General features: G+C 41.6%; 1 protein-coding gene across 5 annotated transcripts in view; it reads right to left on the bottom strand.

Moving 5' to 3' along the window:
• Positions 1 to 17,914, bottom strand: part of map3k4 (mitogen-activated protein kinase kinase kinase 4) — a 186,410-nt gene that overhangs the window by 148,506 nt on the left and 19,990 nt on the right. Inside the window, exon 1 of one of the 5 annotated variants that reach the window (XM_038803426.1) lies at positions 16,669 to 16,769. The exons of the other annotated variants lie outside the window; for them this stretch is intronic. The gene's annotated coding sequence lies outside the window, so the exon portion shown is untranslated. Of the gene's footprint in view, positions 1 to 16,668; positions 16,770 to 17,914 lie in introns of those variants that run through there. 5 annotated transcript variants of the gene reach the window in all.

Here is a 17,914-nt window from a genome sequence, read left to right as displayed (position 1 = left end):
GAATTCCTGAAATATGTACTTTCTTGATCAATCCATTCCCAGGTCAACAAGGAAGGAAACATTGCTGTATCTAGTTCTGGGACTAAAGTGGTGTATATTTCAGAAGTGAAGCATTTGGGAAACAGGAATCACAATGCTGGCTTTGGAATAATAATGAAAAACAGAACATGGATCAACTGGAGGGTGACAATTTTGGCGAATTGAAAAGGCAACAGCCTGTGAACAGTGTATATCCCACTGACTATACAATCACCTGCTACCACAATATTCCTATTCACTCCCCACACGAGTGGCTTCGTGTATCATGGCATGTTTGGCGAGAGATGGTTGGTGACAACAGTACAACGAATGTTGCATATATGGACCTTCAAACGGCATTTCAAGTATCACAAAGTGAAGTCCGCTGCATTAATGGGTCAGTGACAGAATAGATAAGGAATTGGCGAACAGACAGAAAACGGAGAGTAGGGGTCAATGGTTATTTTTCAGAAGAGGGAAGTACACCAAAGGTGCCCAAGTGTTTCAGGAACACTGATCTTTTTGATATTTCTTAAATTACCTGGATTTCAATTCACCAAAATTGTTGCATTCCAGTTGATCCAGATCCTTTTTTCATAACTATTCCAAAGCCAGCATTGTGATTCTGGTTTCCCAAATGCTTCACATCTGAAATATACACCACTTTATTACCAGAACTAGATCCACCAATATTTCCTTCCTGGTTGACCTAGAAATGTATTGATCAAATTTGTTCCTCCTATATACAGGACATAATTTAAAGTACCCAGCTGTTAAGAAACTCAAAATGTGATAAAAGAGGCGGATACAGAAAAATCTGGACTTAGTTGGGTGAAATGAGCAGACACATGGCTGATTCACATATATTTTGAACTGATCCATTTTAAGAAGTAAAATAGAAACTAAACTGTAGGTTTCTTTTACTAAAAAAAGACACCTGGAGATACATCTCTTTTAAGAAGTCGGGACAAGATGAAATGGCTGTTAAAAAGGGACTCTATTAGTAAACAAGCAAGAAAGTTACATTGCATCTTTATAAAATTCTGGTTAGACCCCAGCTGAAAAAGGTATAGCCAATTCTGGGGTGGGGGGTCACACTTAAGGATGTCAAAGCTTTGGGAGAGACCGTGAAGAGGAGATTTATTAAAATGGCACATTTAGAATGCAGAATTTCAGTTTTACGGAGAGACTAGATAAGCTTCAAACCTAGGTTATAGGGAGATCTGATAGGAGCTCAAAATCATTAAGACTTTTAATGGAGTAAATAAGAAACTCGTTCCAGTGATATTGGGTCAGTAACCAGAGGACACAGGTTTACAGCAAATAGCTAAAGAACCAGGAATAGCATGAGAAAAAAAATAATTTGCACAGCACGTTGTCTGGAATGTACTGTAAACGCATGATGGAAGCAGGTTCAATAGTAATATTCTAAGTGGAATGGAATAAATACTTGCCAAGGGGAAACATTTACAGGGTTATTGGGAAAGAACTTGCGAGTGGAACCAACTGGATAGCTCTTTGAAGAACTGGCTCAAGCATACTATGTGGATGGGCCTCCCCATGTTGCATCATTCCACAGAATCTGAAATGTACACTCCCCCAAAACTAGTCCAAGTAACACCAATTACTTTTTGCAAGATGCAAATTCCAGACAGATTATGTGAGCTCCAAGCAATTAAATCCCCAGGGCTGGATGGTATTTATCTCAAAATGCCAAGTCTTGGGAGAAGAGTTGAGAAACCACCCCCACCCCACCCCACCCCCAAAATAAAATGGGTGAGTCAGTAGGCATTGATGAAACATCTGTATTTTGCAATGGCTTAATGTACTGCCCACGTTCAAAAAGTAACTATAAATCCAAAGTAGCGTTCTTTGTCATTCTACACACACTAATGGAATTGAATAGTCAACTTGGGGATCATTGTACAAATAGTCAGCATAGCTTCAGAAGTAGAACATCCTTGCCTGACCAATCTCTTAGCAAGTTACAATTCAAGTGGTCTGCAGTAAGGCTTATGATGTGGTCCAAACTGACAGTCAGAAAATATTTTACAAAATTTCACAAGACTTGGGGCAGGATTTTCTGCGCAACCTGCAGTGTGCTTTTCTTCTGGCTCCGCCATTGTCAATGGGATTTCCCATTGAATGCACCCTTCATGGCCAGGAAACCCGAGGCAGGGGTGTGCTGTCGGTGGGACCGGAATATACTGCCGGTGTGAACAGCCTGTACATTTCGCCCTTAATTTTAAAGCCCTGGGGAAGATCTAACCCGAGGAATACATACAAAACTGGCTGAAGAGTAGGAACGATGCATAATCGTTACAATGAGCCATATCTGAGTGGATAGGAGAAAAGATGAACTCAGTGGCATAACTCACAGCTCAGTGCTGTGGCTGCTGTTTTACTTAACCAGTTTATCTGGATTCAGAAATTCAAGACCAAGTCATGAAATCAGCAAACCGTACTAACAGAGGCAAGCACTGTAATCAAAATAAGCTGATTTGAGATAACAGAATGGATTGGGCAAGATTTTATTGAATTCTTCTGCAGAATACCAGTCGTTGGCTACACCAGTTTTTATTGCACATCAGCAATTGTCCTAGAGGTGGTGTTGGTGAGCCACCTTCTTGAACTGCTGCAGTCCATGAGGTGTAGGCATACCCACAGTCCTGTTAGGAATGGCAATATAGTTCCCAGTGTAGTGAAAGGCTTGGATGAGAACTTACAGGTGGTGGCAAGCTTCTGTCCTCAAGGGTGGCAGAGGTCTTGGGGTTCAAAAGGTGCTGTTGAAGGAACCTTGGTGAGTTGCTGCCTGAATCTTGTGTATGGCAGGATTCTTTTGAGTATGACTATGTTAGGCTTGACTACTCAATTTTGGCATAAGCTCTCAAATGTTACTAATCACTTTGCAGGTTGGGTTTGCCATTTGTGATGAAAGTAGGAATTTCAGATAGATTGTATTATATATATTTGGTGCAGTAAGAGTTACAAACTTGTGATTAGTCTGTGCCTGCTTTGCAGTCATGTTTTAAAAATCCTGGTTTGAAAGGCAGCAGACACGTTTTGGAGGTAGCGGTAAAATTAAAGCATTACATAAGTATCAAAATTCATTCCAACCATGGATATTGTTTGCTGAAGTTGGGCTAATGGAGTTCTGATTATATAAAGAGAGTTCCCTGTGAGTAGACAATTAGCGACACTTGTATTCAGCTTAGTAAGATGATGTATGGGGCAGCATGGTGGTACAGTGGTCAGATCTGCTGCCAGGTACCCGGGTTTGATTCCAGCGTCAGGTGAATGTCAGTGTTGAGTTTGTACATTCTCCCAGCGTCTGCGTGGGTTTCCTCCCGGTGCTCCGGTTTCCTCCTACAGTCCAAAGATATGCAGGTTAGGTGGATGGACCATGATCAATCATCCCTTAGTGTCCATAAGGTTAAATAGGGTTATGAGGTTACAGAGATAGGGGCAGGGGAGTGGGTTGATCTTTTCCCTCAACTCCACTTTCCCACCCACTACCCATGTCACTTGATTCCCAGAGATCAAAGTCCTGTCTACCTCAGCCTTGAAGATACTTAACAATACATTCCAGCATTTTCCTCATGACTGATGTCAGACTCTGGTCTGTAGTTCCGTTTTCTCTCTTCTTTTACTTTTGAATAGACATGTTATATAGGCAGGCCTCGGACTTGGGACACAATTGGTTCCTGAAAACAATGCCATAAGTTGAAACCGATTTTCCCATAGGACCAATAGTATAAATGGGGGATTGGTTCTTGAACCAAGGCTGGAAATCACTCATGGGGCACCCGGTGATGTAAAATCCTCAATTCTTGCCATGTCAAATCGCTACAACTGCCGATGTCAACGCACCTTAGCACAAGATCCTCGGCTATTGTGTGGGGATATAATGAAGTATATTCGGTCACTGTCACTTACCTGTTTAACCTTAAATTTCTTTGTACCTGAGCACATGTTAAATACAACACAAGCATACAAATGCATTAAAACTGACCGTTACGTCAAAAAAAATTTATAAAATAAAATACTTGTTTCCAACCTAATAAAGATGGTTCAATCTGTCCAGTCATGCAGGTGGGCGGCACAAAATGTCAATTTGCATCTATAAACATGCTGGCATAGTGCGCAAGTCGAAAACAACATTGCAAAGTTGAAATGGGATGTCAATTTATAAACGTTGCAAATGCGGTTCGTCATACCTCGAATGTTGTGAAGTTGAGGACAGTCTGTATTTGCTCATTTCCAATTTACTTGGACCATTATAGAATCAAGGAAATGTTGGAAAATCATAACCATTACCTCTTAGAACCCTGGGATGTAGGCCAAAGCTCCTTGGAATTTGTTTCTCCATACTTAGACTCCCAATATTAACTTCTGCAGTAGCCCCGTAGTTAACCCCTATTTCTGGTTATGCAATTTGCGTCTTCTGTGAAGACGAACAACACAAAATATTTGTTTAATATTTCTGTCACTTCCTCATTCTCCATAACTTCTCCTTTATCTGGCATGAAGGGAGCTCTTAGGTTTATAACTATTCTTCGCACTATATGCCTTTTCTTTTAATTGAATACATACTTAACATACCTAGCAAACATCAGGTAAATCTTGGGAGTTAATGGATCATACTTGTGAAAAATTCTGAATCATTTCTATTTTCCACTGTTTACTCTCTATTTACCCAGTCAAACTTACCTCAACCTTTGTAAGCTGTCCCCAGAATCTTATGTTTTGGCTTTAGTTTAAACTTTGGACTCAAATATCTCTCTCTAGTAATGCAACTGAATTCCATATTAAGTTATGATCACTCCAAGAGGACATTTACAATGAGATTTCTAATTAACCTTGCCTCATTGCACAATACGAGATCTAAAATTGGTTTCTCCCCAATTGGTTCCACAATGTATTATCGTAGAAAGCTGCTGCAAAGTTGCTGCCACATAATTATTTAACAAACTCATCTTCCAGACTACTTTTGCCAATTTGATTTTACAGTCTATAAGATTAAAGATGCTGTGATTATTACATTGGCTTTGTTACAAGCTCCAATTATTTCTTACTTAAATGTTCTGTCCAACTAAGAAGTCTCAGTCGTTTTATTTCAGCCAGGGAAGAAGGTATCGGAATTAAGATTTTAGATATATACAAATTAAGGATTTAGAAAAAAAAAGGTTCAGCCTGTTCAGTTGCTCGTAACACTCATGTTCTCAATTTTGGTGTCATCCTTCTGCAAAAGGCCAAAATTCTGCACAGTTCTTCAGCTTGTGTAGTATGGAGAAGATAAATGTAGATGCTTATATTGCATTTTTCTGATTTAATTATCATGGCTGGCAGGGATAGGCTGACCTCAATGAAGCCATCTCTACAGCCCATAAAAACAGTTCTATTATCAAATCTGCCTGACATGTCTGTGTGATAGAGTATACACACAAGAGCAAGCAGATGTAATTTAGTATAATTATTGAATGTTATATATTTACAAGTTCACATTTGCACATCTACATTTAGCTAATCTGTACAACATCAATTAAGTCACAGAATGAGAATTACGATTAGTTAGCGGGAATTTTTTTTAAAAACAGGAATGATTCCTTTCCGAATTTGTGGGCTGCATCGGCCAGAATAAGCATTTCGTAATGCTGATCCAATCATACAGTCGGAAGCTTTAAAGTAATTCAGTTGATAGGTCTGAGTGGAGTCTGTATGTCACAAGGTCCCAACATAACATGCTCTATCTTGACTGTATGCAGTTCCGTTATCAAAAAATAATAAAAATTAGACTACACATATCACATCAAATATGTCCGCCATGAAAATGCAAAATTGGTTCATTAGTGCATTTATGTAGGGGCTTTTCACAGTAACTTCATTGAAGCCTGCTTGTGAAAATTATTTTAAATTGTGAAAATTATTATTGTAGAAGCCCACACACTAATGCTACTAAATAAACTTCTCAAAGGCCAGTAAGCCCAATTACTGGAAATGCAATCTTATTGGTATGTCTCTTGGATATTGTTTATTCAAGAGGTCAAAGCAAACAGGGCATGGGAAACGCTAGATTGGATGTTGAAGCCATACAGTTATTCTCAATGGATTTCACTACCACTTCAGAAATGCGCATTAGATTTAATGATTGTTTTGCCAATAACTTGTTTGAATATTTTAACTCTTAAAAATGTTGGATTTTTATCATAATCATTGAGATCATTATTTTATAGCACTAACATGCATACATCTTGCATACATACATACCCAACCTCAGCTTATTCTGTACCGGATATAACTGGGATCATTTCTTATACACTGGTGGTACAATTTTTTTCCCCTCCATCATAAGCTTCCTATCTAGGACGAATACTCGAATACTCAGGCTGCCTTAGAAAATGATAGAAAATAATGCATGCCATTTCAGGCTGAAATACAACAGGGCAGCACGGTAGCATGGTGGTTAGCATAAATGCTTCACAGCTCCAGGGTCCCAGGTTCGATTCCCGGCTGGGTCACTGTCTGTGCGGAGTCCGCACGTCCTCCCCGTGTGTGCATGGGTTTCCTCCGGGTGCTCCGGTTTCCTCCCACAGTCCAAAGATGTGCAGGTTAGGTGGATTGGCCATGCTAAATTGCCCGTAGTGTCCTAAAAGTAAGGTTGGGGGGGGGGGGGGGGGGGGGGGGGGGGGTGGGGTGTTTGTTGGGTTACGGGTATAGGGTGGATACGTGGGTTTGAGTAGGGTGATCATTGCTCGGCACAACATCGAGGGCCGAAGGGCCTGTTCTGTGCTGTACTGTTCTATGTTCTAGTGTCTGGATTTGAAAAATGTAGGTCAGCTCACTGCATTGCACCAACATTTTCCCTTAAAAGCACTGGATAGAAGAATTTGGACACTATCTTCTTTTATTCCATGATTCAACCCTCCACAATTTAAGCAAATGCTAGCTTAGAAGAATACCACCATATTTAATAGGTACCATCTTTATCGCAGCCCGGCTAGCCTCAAGTGTTGGGGGAGGGGGACGGAGAGAGAGAAAATTAGGATGCAGGTAACATTCAATTTCTCATTACTATACAGTAATGGCTCAATAGTGTGCAGTTGTGATCACAAAATTGGACTCACTTGCGATACTGTGAATGACTACAAAGTCTGCCAAAAATCAAGGTCCAGACTTTACATGTGATGGATGAGCACTTAGGGTTGCCAGCCCAGATGAACCACAAATAAGCCGTTTGGGAGGAGTGAAGAAAAAAACTACACACCTTCCCTAGTTGTGAGCTGGGATCTAATTTTAAACCAAATTTTTTGTTCTTTGGTAAATTTATTTGATGAAATAACAAAGAGGCTGATTGAGTGCAGTGCTGTTGACGTTAACCACATAGACTTTCAAACAATATTTCATAAAGTATTTCTAAGCAAGACTGAAGCGCAAAGGATTAGAGGGTCAGTGGCTGCATGGATATGAAATTACCGTATATACTCGCGTAACTTTCGATCTCGCGTATCATGCGACCCCTAAATTTTCGTCCCCAAAACATGATTTTATGGTATACCTCATGTATCATGCGAGTGACTTTTTTGGAAATTAATTTTGGAAACTAAAACTTCCAAATGGTATCATTGTGTGTGGTTTCTGCAGAGTTGATTCTGCTGTGAAAGCTGTTCGCGATTCGAACAGCTTTCCAGCTGGCTTTACTCGCGTTGTTCAGCCGCTTGCCGTTTCCATTCATAAAAACATGAATGGAAACGTCAAGTGGCTGAACATCTTCCCATCAGAATGCTGTGGTCACAATCAGTAGTATTCTGATGGGAAGAGTGGATTCTGCTGTGAAAGCTGTTCGCGATTCGAACAGCTTTCCAGCTGGCTTTACTCGCGTTGTTCAGCCACTTGCCGTTTCCATTCATAAAAACATGTGGCTGAACGACGCTAGTAAAGCCAGCTGGATGCTATGTGACTTATCTTGGCCAGCATTTCAGACCCGCGATCTTTGTACCTCGCGTATCATGCGACCCCCGAAATTTAGGCTTCAAATTAGGTGCTCAAAAGTCGTATGTTACGCGGGTATATACGGTAACTGAGACAGAAAGCAGCGAGCATATTCCTTTTCCAAACTGGAAGGAAATGTGCAGTCGTGCTCCCAAGGGTGCTGGGTTGACTACTGCTCTTCCTGAAATACATTGATGACCTGGAATTGGGTATACAGGGCATAGGTTTGCAGATAATACAAAACGCCAAATATTAGTAAAAGGGATATAACAGCAGATATCAGGACACAGGCTGGTGCAATGGGCAGACAGATGGAAGATAATGTTCCCACTGAGTAGCACAGTTAATGAGCAGGCTGTGCGAAAGCTGGCCCCTCTAAGTTACCACATGCCCGCAAGGATTTTAGTATCATGCTTCTATTGTAAACTTTTTCTAATCTAGGATTTCAATAAACAGAACTGTAAAATTGTAATTGCGACAATTTACATTTAATTATGGATATTAAAATCAGACTAATGCTTGAGCTATACAACATTAGAGGAGAGTGCTGCTCTGGGACTGTTGTTTGCAAAACTGACTGAAGTAATTCAAGAGAGCAGACAAGAAGCAAATTCACATAGTATAAAAGGAAACTATACCATAGTAATATAATATATTGAGTGGCACAGTGGTTAGCCCCACAGCGCCAGGGACCTGGGTTCGATTTCAACCTCAGGCAACTGACTGTAGAGTTTTCACATTCTCCCATTGGCTCCGGGTGCTCTGGTTTACTCCCAGTCCAAGAATGTGCAGGTTAGGTGGATTGGCCATGCTAAATTGCCCTTAGTGTTCAATGGTTCGGTTAGGTGGGGTCCCAGGAATAGATTGGGGATGGAGTCTAGGTATGAGGGTCGGTGCAGATTCAATGGGCTAAATGGCCCCATTCTGCACTATAGGAATTCTATGATTCCATGAAATGATTCAATATGGAAAATTTTCAAATTCAACAAAACACAATCGTTCCAAATATCAAAAGGCACAGGCAAACAAGGATATCATTCATGCACATGGCAAGTTAGCCAAGTCAACTCTTGCATTAATTTAATCGCCAGCAGTTGCAAAGCGAACCTCTCCATCTGGTAACTGTGGTACACCACACTGGAAACCCAAACCTGACCCCTAGATTAGATGACCTTTAAAGGTGTGCCATCATTTTGTCTTGCTAAAACAAGACAAAGAAAGCACTGATCTTAAATGAAGCAGAGATAGAATAAAATATCTGCTTAGGGACTGAAAATTTACTTTTAGAAAGCCACAGGGCCAAACTCTTTCATTACAAACAAAATGTAACTAAGCAGTTATAGTGGCTACTTGTTAAACTCACACTGAGTGAGCACAAACTATTTATACGTTCCCCCTAGTTGCAATTACCCTTATTTTGTGCACCAGCTTGTTTAGAACACCCATATAATTCAGCATTGGTAAGGACTGAGCAAATCTACGTTGTCTGCAGGAACAAATAAATGCAATAGAAAGGAGGAGATAATGCTCATACTCTCCTAGATATCATTTACATGCATTTTTGGGTCCGACGAGCTAAATTGTCAATCAATTCCCCTACTGGTAGAGAACAGGACACATTGAGGCACAAACTAAGTTATTGCTAAAATTACAACAGATGGTACCAAGTCACCCTTCTTTGTGGAAGTGTATGCTGGGGAGTCTCAATGAACACGGTACAGGATTATTTTATGAATCAATGTGTTATGGACCTGTACTGGTTGAAACGTTTGCAAATATATTGATCAAGTCCCATAATAAAGCTACTCGATCGTGTAGGCAAAGAGTGACCACAGTATGTTTGAATACATTACTCGGAAATCAGCATAAAAGTGAAAAACACATTTTTTTTTAAATGGAGTGGATTCCAAGAACATTGAAACAATGTCAAACGATCCTTCTTCAGAGAGCAAAACTGAATATTCCAAACAGAGAACAAAAAAGCTAAATAAACGTGCAAAAATTGACAAATATAGCAGTCATGACTCAGATTCGCTTGAAGCTTTACTTATATTTGCTACTAAAGGCACATTTCCATAGGAAGCCTGGGTCTGCCTATGAAACAAAAAAACTTACGTATAATGAATGGTAGTGTACTTCTGGGCTAACAAATTGCCATTTTACTAAATTAACTATATAAATGTGTCCATCATACAATGCCTGCCTACAATATAATTCAGGCCATCCTACAAGATCAGTAGAATGCTAGACAAATTCATACAAATGCAAAATACGTTTATGCTCAATATAAAGTTTAGAGGAATTCTTAAACTGACATTAATTAGGACTAGGTCAAATATGGGCAGCAGTTAGTTAAAAATCCATTCATTACGATCAGAGCTGATCAAGTTCTTTTTTTTTAAAAATAAATTTAGAGTCCCCAGTTATATTTTATTCCAATTAAAGGGCAATTTAGCCTGGCCAATCCACCCATCCTGTGCATAATTTTGGACAGAGGGACAGAGAGGGACAGAGAGGGACAGAGAGAGTCAGAGAGGGACAGAGAGAGACAGAGAGAGACAGAGAGAGAGAGAGAGAGAGAGAGAGAGAGAGAGAGAGAGAGAGAGAGAGAGAGAGAGAGAGAGAGAGAGAGAGAGAGAGAGAGAGAGAGAGAGAGAGAGAGATAGATAGATAGATAGATAGATAGATAGATAGATAGATAGATAGATAGATAGATAGATAGATAGATAGATAGATAGATAGATAGATAGATAGAAATACAGCACAGAACAGGCCCTTCGGCCCACGATCTTGTGCCGAACTTTTGTCCTAGGTTAATCATAGAATTTTGGACCCCAAGGGCAATTTATCATGACCAATCCAACCAACCTGCACATCTTTGGACTGTGGGAGGAAACCGGAGTACCCGGAGGAAACCACGCACACACGGGGAGGATGTGCAGACTCCACACAGACAGTGACCCAAGTCGAAATCGAACTTGGGACCTTGGAGCCGTGAAGCAATTGTGCTATCCACAATGCTACCGTGCCGCCCTTAAGAAATTAATCTACACTCCATTATTCTACCCTAATCCATGTACCTCTCCAATACCCGCTTGAAGGTCCCTAACGTTTCCGACTCAACTACTTCCACAGGCAGTGCATTCCATGCCCCCATTACTCTCTGGGTAAAGAACCTACTTCTGACATCTCCCTTATATCTTCCACCATTTATCTTAAATTTATGTCCCCTTGTAATGGTTTGTTCCACCCGGGGATCCCCCTGGATCTGGGTTCCCCCATCGGGATCATTCTTTCTGAATCTAACCTGTCTAATCCTGTTAGAATTTTGTAAGTTTCTATGAGATCCCCTCACTCTCCAATGAATATAATCCTAACTGACTTAGTCCCACCATCCCAGGTATCAGCCTGGTAAACCTTTGCTGCACTCCCTCCATAGCAAGAACATCCTTCCTCCGATAAGGACATCAAAACTGCACACAATACTCCAGGTGTGGCTTCACCAGTGCCCTATACAATTGCAGTAAAACATCTCTATTCCTATACTCAAATCCTTTCGCTATGAAGGCCAACATAGCATTTGCCTTCTTTACTGCCTGCTGTTCCTGCATGCTTACTTTCAGCGACTGATGCACGAGGACACCAAAGTCTCGCTGAGTATCCACCTCTCTCAATTTACACATTCAAATAATGTCTTCCTATTTTTGCTACCAAAGCGGATAACCTCACATATATCCACATTATACTGCATCTGCCATGCATATATATGTCCATTCACTCAGCCTGTCCAAATCCCACTGAAGCATCGCTGCATCCTCCTCACCCTCCCATCCAACTTTGTATCATCTGCAAATTTGGAAATAATACATTTAGTTGCCTCATCCAAATCATTAATATACGTGAATAATTGCGGTCCTAGCACAGATCCCTGCGGTACCCCACTAGTCACTGCCTGCCAATCAGAAAAAGACCCATTTATTCCAACTTTTTGCTTCCCGTCTGCTAGCCAGTTTTTTATCCATCTCGAGACACTACCGGTATTTCCCTCGCGCTTTAACTTTACATAGTAATCTGCTATGAGACCTTGTCAAAAGCCTTCTGAAAGTCTAAATAAACCCCATCCACCAGTTCTCCCTGGTCAACTCTACGAGTTGCATCGTCAAAGAACTCTAGTAGATTTGTCAAGCATGATATTCCTTTCGTAAATCAGTGCTGACTTTGTCGGATTACATCACTGCTTTCCAAATGATGTGCTATGAAATCCTTAATACAGTAGTCCCCCTTTATAACGCGGGTGTTGGGGTCCAAGACAGCCACCCGCGTTGCATCCGAGCCGCTGATATCCACGATGGGGGTTTTAAATTTATTTTAAAATCTATGCTAGCGCTTCCCATTGAGTCTACGGGGGGCGGGGGGAGAGGTCAGACCCCCGTAGACTCACAATGGGAAGCGCTAGCATAGATTTTTAAATAAATTTAAAACCCCCATCGTGGATCTAATTAAAACAGTGTCAATTTCAGCGGCCGGCTCACTTTGATCCGGAGAGGGAAGCTGCTCTCTCACTGAAACAATCAGCCGGCCGCTGAAATTGACACTGCCCGCTGCTCTCTCCCTCCAATCCAACTTTTAAGTTTTAATGTTTCTGATTGGAGGGAGAGAGCAGCCGGCAGTGTCAATTTCAGCGGCCGGCTGATTGTTTCAGTGAGAGAGCAGCTTCCCTCTCCGGATCAAAGTGAGCCGGCCGCTGAAATTGACACAACTGACAGTTGGGGTCCATAAGCCCCCCCGCAGTATATCGCGAACCGCGGTATTGTGGAGCGCAGTATAACGGGGGACTACTGTAAATGGAATCTAGCAACTTCCCTACAACCAACGTTAGGCTCACTGGTCTATAGTTCCCCGTTTCTCTCTACCTCCATTTTTGAATAGCGGGGTTACATTCGCCACCCTCCAATCTATAGGAACCTTCCCAGAGTCCAAAGAATTTTGGAAAATGACCACTAATGGATCTACTATTCTTGGGCCGCTTCTGAAGATCATCGGCCCCCGGAGGTTTGTCCGCCTTCAATCCCATTAATTTTCCCCAAATCATTTCTTTACTAATACTAATTTCCTTCAGCTCCTCACTACTTGTGCTTCTCAGAACTTCCGGTACATTTCTTCTGTCTTCACAAAGAAAGACATGAATAAAGTACAAATTTAGTTCCTCAGTCATCTCATTGTGTGTTATTATGTATGGCTGCTGCATTAGTTCCTCAGAGGTTATTCAAATGAGTGGTAAATAGTTCATTGTAGTTATAACACAAATAGCTGCTAAGAGAGAAAATGGCTTGCAGCTATTTAGTGTCTTTAACATTCAGACTTCACAAACATCCAAATCAAACAAAAATGGACATCAAAAGGAGGTAGGAGGGGTGCGCAAAAGCCTAGCCCAAAAGATGGGATTTTAAAACAGGATCTGAAAGGAGAGGGAAGTGAAAATGTAGACCAAGTTAGGTAACTGCATAGCGTGGAACTTGGAGATGAAGGCATGCGTCAGTGCAGGGGGTCTAAAGGGAGGAAGAACAGAATCAGGGGAATGAAGAGTTCTGGCTCCCTGAAGGATTGGATGCCATATTATGAAACAGGTATTGAGGCACTGAAGAGGGTGCAAAAATATCAAAAGGATGATGACGAGAACTGCAAGATTCTATCAAGAAAGGATGAATAGAGTGGCTTTCTTTGTTTTGAAGATAGAAGGCGGAGATGTGACCTAATGGGAAGTACATTAAATTATGAAAGGTTTTGATTCAGAGAGTGTTTCCATTTATGGGGAACAGCAAAACTAGGAGTGATCAAGGTGTAGCCACCTGGGGTGGCCATGTCCCAATTACAAAATGGACACTTGGCAGAGAATGAAGAGAAAAATGGACAATGCTGAGAAAGCAAGCAGGTGTAAGGTTTGTCTGTTGATTGGAGTTGCAGCTTCCAGACAAGACCGATACTGCAAAGCCATTAACATACTAATGAGCCATCTCCGGGGACAAAAGAGAAACATTTAGGTAAACGATACTAAAGCAGAGAACCCAGCGCCAGAGGAGACTAGAACAAAGCAGGCCAACGGCCACCTAGGGCCCACCCAGCAATCAGGGCAGCCACTCCTTTATTGGAGGAAATCGATACCAATGATCAGGATATGGTCCAATTAATTTGGACCAAGTTCAAGGACCACCCAAAAGCGCGCGAAGCCCCCTTTGGGTTTAAGAGGAAGCCCCCAAGAGAGAATCGTTCTTCTTCGCCTTGGCTCTCAGCGACGAGGCCTGCCTAGCAGCTGCACCAGAACAAGCAAGTCCAAAGTCAAGATAGACGCTCCTAGCTACTATTCCATACCAGCTCGGCCCCAGCAGCCTCAGAACCGGACAACGGTCATTGTTCCTCTGACTGAGTGGGCGCCCGAAGCTAAGTATAGGCTTTAGTAGTAGTGATAGTTTAGTTGGTAGAGTTTGTGCATGAGTATAATTGACTGTGTGTAAATAAATGAGCATTGATTTTGAACGTACTAACTGGTGTATCGAGTCTTTGACCAGTATTCGGTTTTGAACCTTGTGGCGGTAGAAAGATACCTGGCAACTCTTGAGCAAACGTAATTAGAATTAAGGAAGGCGACCATATTAACCGCCATAAACAGAGCCAATTAAAGAGAGAGCACAACAAGCAACAATGGTGGTGGATGGCATTGTTTGGCATAGCATGGGACAGAAGCTGGGGTTACAAGCTGTCCTTTCCCATGGAGATTGGGGTATAAATACATCCCTCAGTTGCCTTTCCATCCTTCACACCAAGTTGTAGGCTTCCCTCATTTCCATCATTCACCATATACCTTAATCTTTATGGTAACTCCTCCCCTTCCATACAATCCTATTGCTACCTCTACTCCAACACTCGCTACACCATCTCCGCCTTTTTGAACTATCTGCTAAGCCCGATACCTCCAATACCTTCTGCAACAAAACAATCACCACAATCAAAACTCATCATCCACTCAACTTCATTCCTAACCACTCACCTCCAAAATACCCCGAGAGGCAAAGAAAATCTCACCCTCAGCCAGTTCCCAGTCTTTCCCCTTATTCTCCCTCCCTACCCACTTTCCTCAAACTTTTGTTTCTTTCAAAATGGAAATTATATTTATTTTTCAAAATCAAATAGGAATCAGCAGTCATATTTGTCCTTTCTCGTGTCAGTTGCACTTCTCTTTGCCATCAAAAGACAAGTAAAATGATTAGAAGCTTCCTATTCACCTCTATTTTTCAAAACTAAGGTTGAATTTAAGTGAACTTAGTACCAAGAAAAATGGTCATAGAACACTTCAAAAAATTTACAGAACACAAGCTATAACAAATATGCAATCATTCTCTCTCAATCACGTGCACATTAACACAATTGTCTTTTAAAAGTTTTATCCAAAAAGGCTTTCCAAGTTAATCCCCTAGTGCTTCTTCAAACAGATTTCAAAACTCAAATATTGTTAGAGATGACAACAAAAGCTATAAAGCAATAAAAAGCCATAGACGGATGTATACTATAAAGTGCTCCAGATAAAGCAATAAAAAGCTATAGATTTCAAAAAGATCAAATGAATGGTGCTACAGATGACAAAGGTTTTCATAATTTGGTTAGCTTAACGCCATTGATGCCTGCTAGAAAGTTCCATACAGAACACAAAGATTAAAATTTTGGGTTTCTCTTCAGCTAGTAGCGTCACATCTTTGAGCAACAATATAAAGTCTAAGCCCAGGCTTTTAGGAAAGGTTGATGCTGCCAAGCAAAACCTTGGTGAATGCAACAAAAGACATAATGGCCATTTAAGATATTTAGTTACATTATTGTGTATTTTGTGATTAAAACATTTATTTGGGCGTAAAGATGTCATTATTGAAATAAAATGTCCAAAAAAAATCAGTATTTTGAACAATTTGCAGAGGAAAAATGCAGAAATTTATCTTTAAAATGCAGGCATTGTAATTTGAATGAAAATAACAAAGCGCAACAAAAAGTATATCCTGGTCAGCAAGCCCATTCAGATCTCGATCCATCATTGGTCATTCTCCTCTGACACTGGATACGCTATATTCTAAGCATTTATACCACAGAGCAAAACAGGAGGGCCACGGATTTTTAATTAAAACAAATCCTCAAAAGTGTTTCAGAGATGCTGTTACTCGAGGGATAAATAGTGCCCATAATTTATTCCTCTTCTTTGAACATTGCCATGGATCTTTTATATCCATCGGAAAGGGCAGATTGGAACTCAATTTAAAATCTTCACTAAGACTGGACCCTCTGATAATGCAGCATTCCTTCGTTACTGTTCTGAACATCCATCTGGATTATGCACTCAAGCGCTGCACTTTAGGACTTGGGCAAAAAATTGAGCCAAAACCAGCACAATCTAAGTGAATTATTTTACTATACTCTTCAGAAAGCAATCACTAAATAAGTTAATTATTCTTTGCTCATCTAAAGTACAATGTTTACACACCACAAGAATGCACAATTCAACATTTATAAAAGTCAAACAAAACAAACTTCATTCCCACGTCAGATTAGCTGAGAGTTTTAAACAATCTCTGACTAACGTATCATTAAAAATGTCCTTCAGGAGTAAATATGGTCCCAAACCTCAAGTTGAACTTAAATGGAAGTTAAACACAACATAGCCCTCTGAAAGCTCTCTGAAGGTGTCTAGACGATGCGGGTAATTACTGCTTAGGCCCCTCAAATTCCAGCTCTACAGACCTGTAAAAATTAAATTTGTTTACTCGATTTGCTCCAAGCACAATTTAACTCCTGTTTACTAGCAAGCAAAACTATTAATTTAACTGACTTTTTTGTGCAAGTCCCCACACATTGCAATAAAAGCAAAGCACTGCAGATAGTGGGGATCTGAAATAAAAACAAGTGCTGGTAATTTTCAGCAGGTCTGGCAGCATAAATATAGGAGCAGAAATAGGCCATTTGGCCCATCGAGTCTGCTCCGCCATTCTATCATGGCTGATATGTTCCTCATCTGCTACCTACAATGATACAGGTCAAGAGCTGGATTGCAAAACATGCATTTCCTCCCTAGAACACATGACCTCGGAGCCGGAGTAGGCAATTTAGTCTCCCGAGCCTAACACCCTCAATGTGATCATGGCTGATCCCATCCTGGCCTCAACTCAACAGTCCTGCTCGTTCTCCACAACTCTTCAACCCATTACCAATTAAAAATCTGCCTAACTTTCCTGCGTGGGCACGAGCCTGGGAGCGCTGGTAACGGCGCAGCTGCCGCTCCCTCCAACGAGGTATACCACAAGCCCGGTGGTGGCAGCTACCTTCAAGATTTGGGGGCAATGGAAGCGGCACAGGGGGGAGGTGGGGGCTTCCATGGGGTCCCCGATACGGGGGAACCACCGGTTTGTTCCGGGGAGAATTGATGGCGGGTTCCTGAGTTGGCACACGGCAGGTGTTAGGCGGCTGGGGGACCTGTTCATAGACGGGAAGTTCATGAGCCTGGGTGAGCTGGAAGGGAAGTTTGGGCTCCCCCCGGGGAACACCTTTAGGTACATGCAAGTAAGGGCGTTTGTCAGGGGTGGCGGGGTTCCCTCTGCTGCTGCCGCGTGGGGTTCAGAACAGGGTGCTCTCGGGGGTGTGGGTTGGAGAGGGGAGGATCTCAGAAGCGTAACAGGTGATGCAGGAGGTAGAATGAGGCCTCGGTGGAGGAGCTGAAAGGTAAATGGGAGGAGGTGCTGGGTGAGGAGATTGAGGAGGGGACGTGGGCGGATGCCCTGGAAAGGGTGAACTCCTCCTCTTCATGTGCGAGGCATAGCCTCATACAGTTTAAGGTGCTGCATAGGGCTCATATGACCAGGACAAGGATTAGTTG

The sequence above is a fragment of the Scyliorhinus canicula genome, chromosome 1 (assembly GCF_902713615.1).
Source record: "Scyliorhinus canicula chromosome 1, sScyCan1.1, whole genome shotgun sequence".
NCBI lineage: Eukaryota > Metazoa > Chordata > Chondrichthyes > Carcharhiniformes > Scyliorhinidae > Scyliorhinus > Scyliorhinus canicula.
The sequence above is the reverse complement of the archived record's forward strand: the minus strand, read 5'-3'. Positions and strand labels throughout refer to the sequence as shown.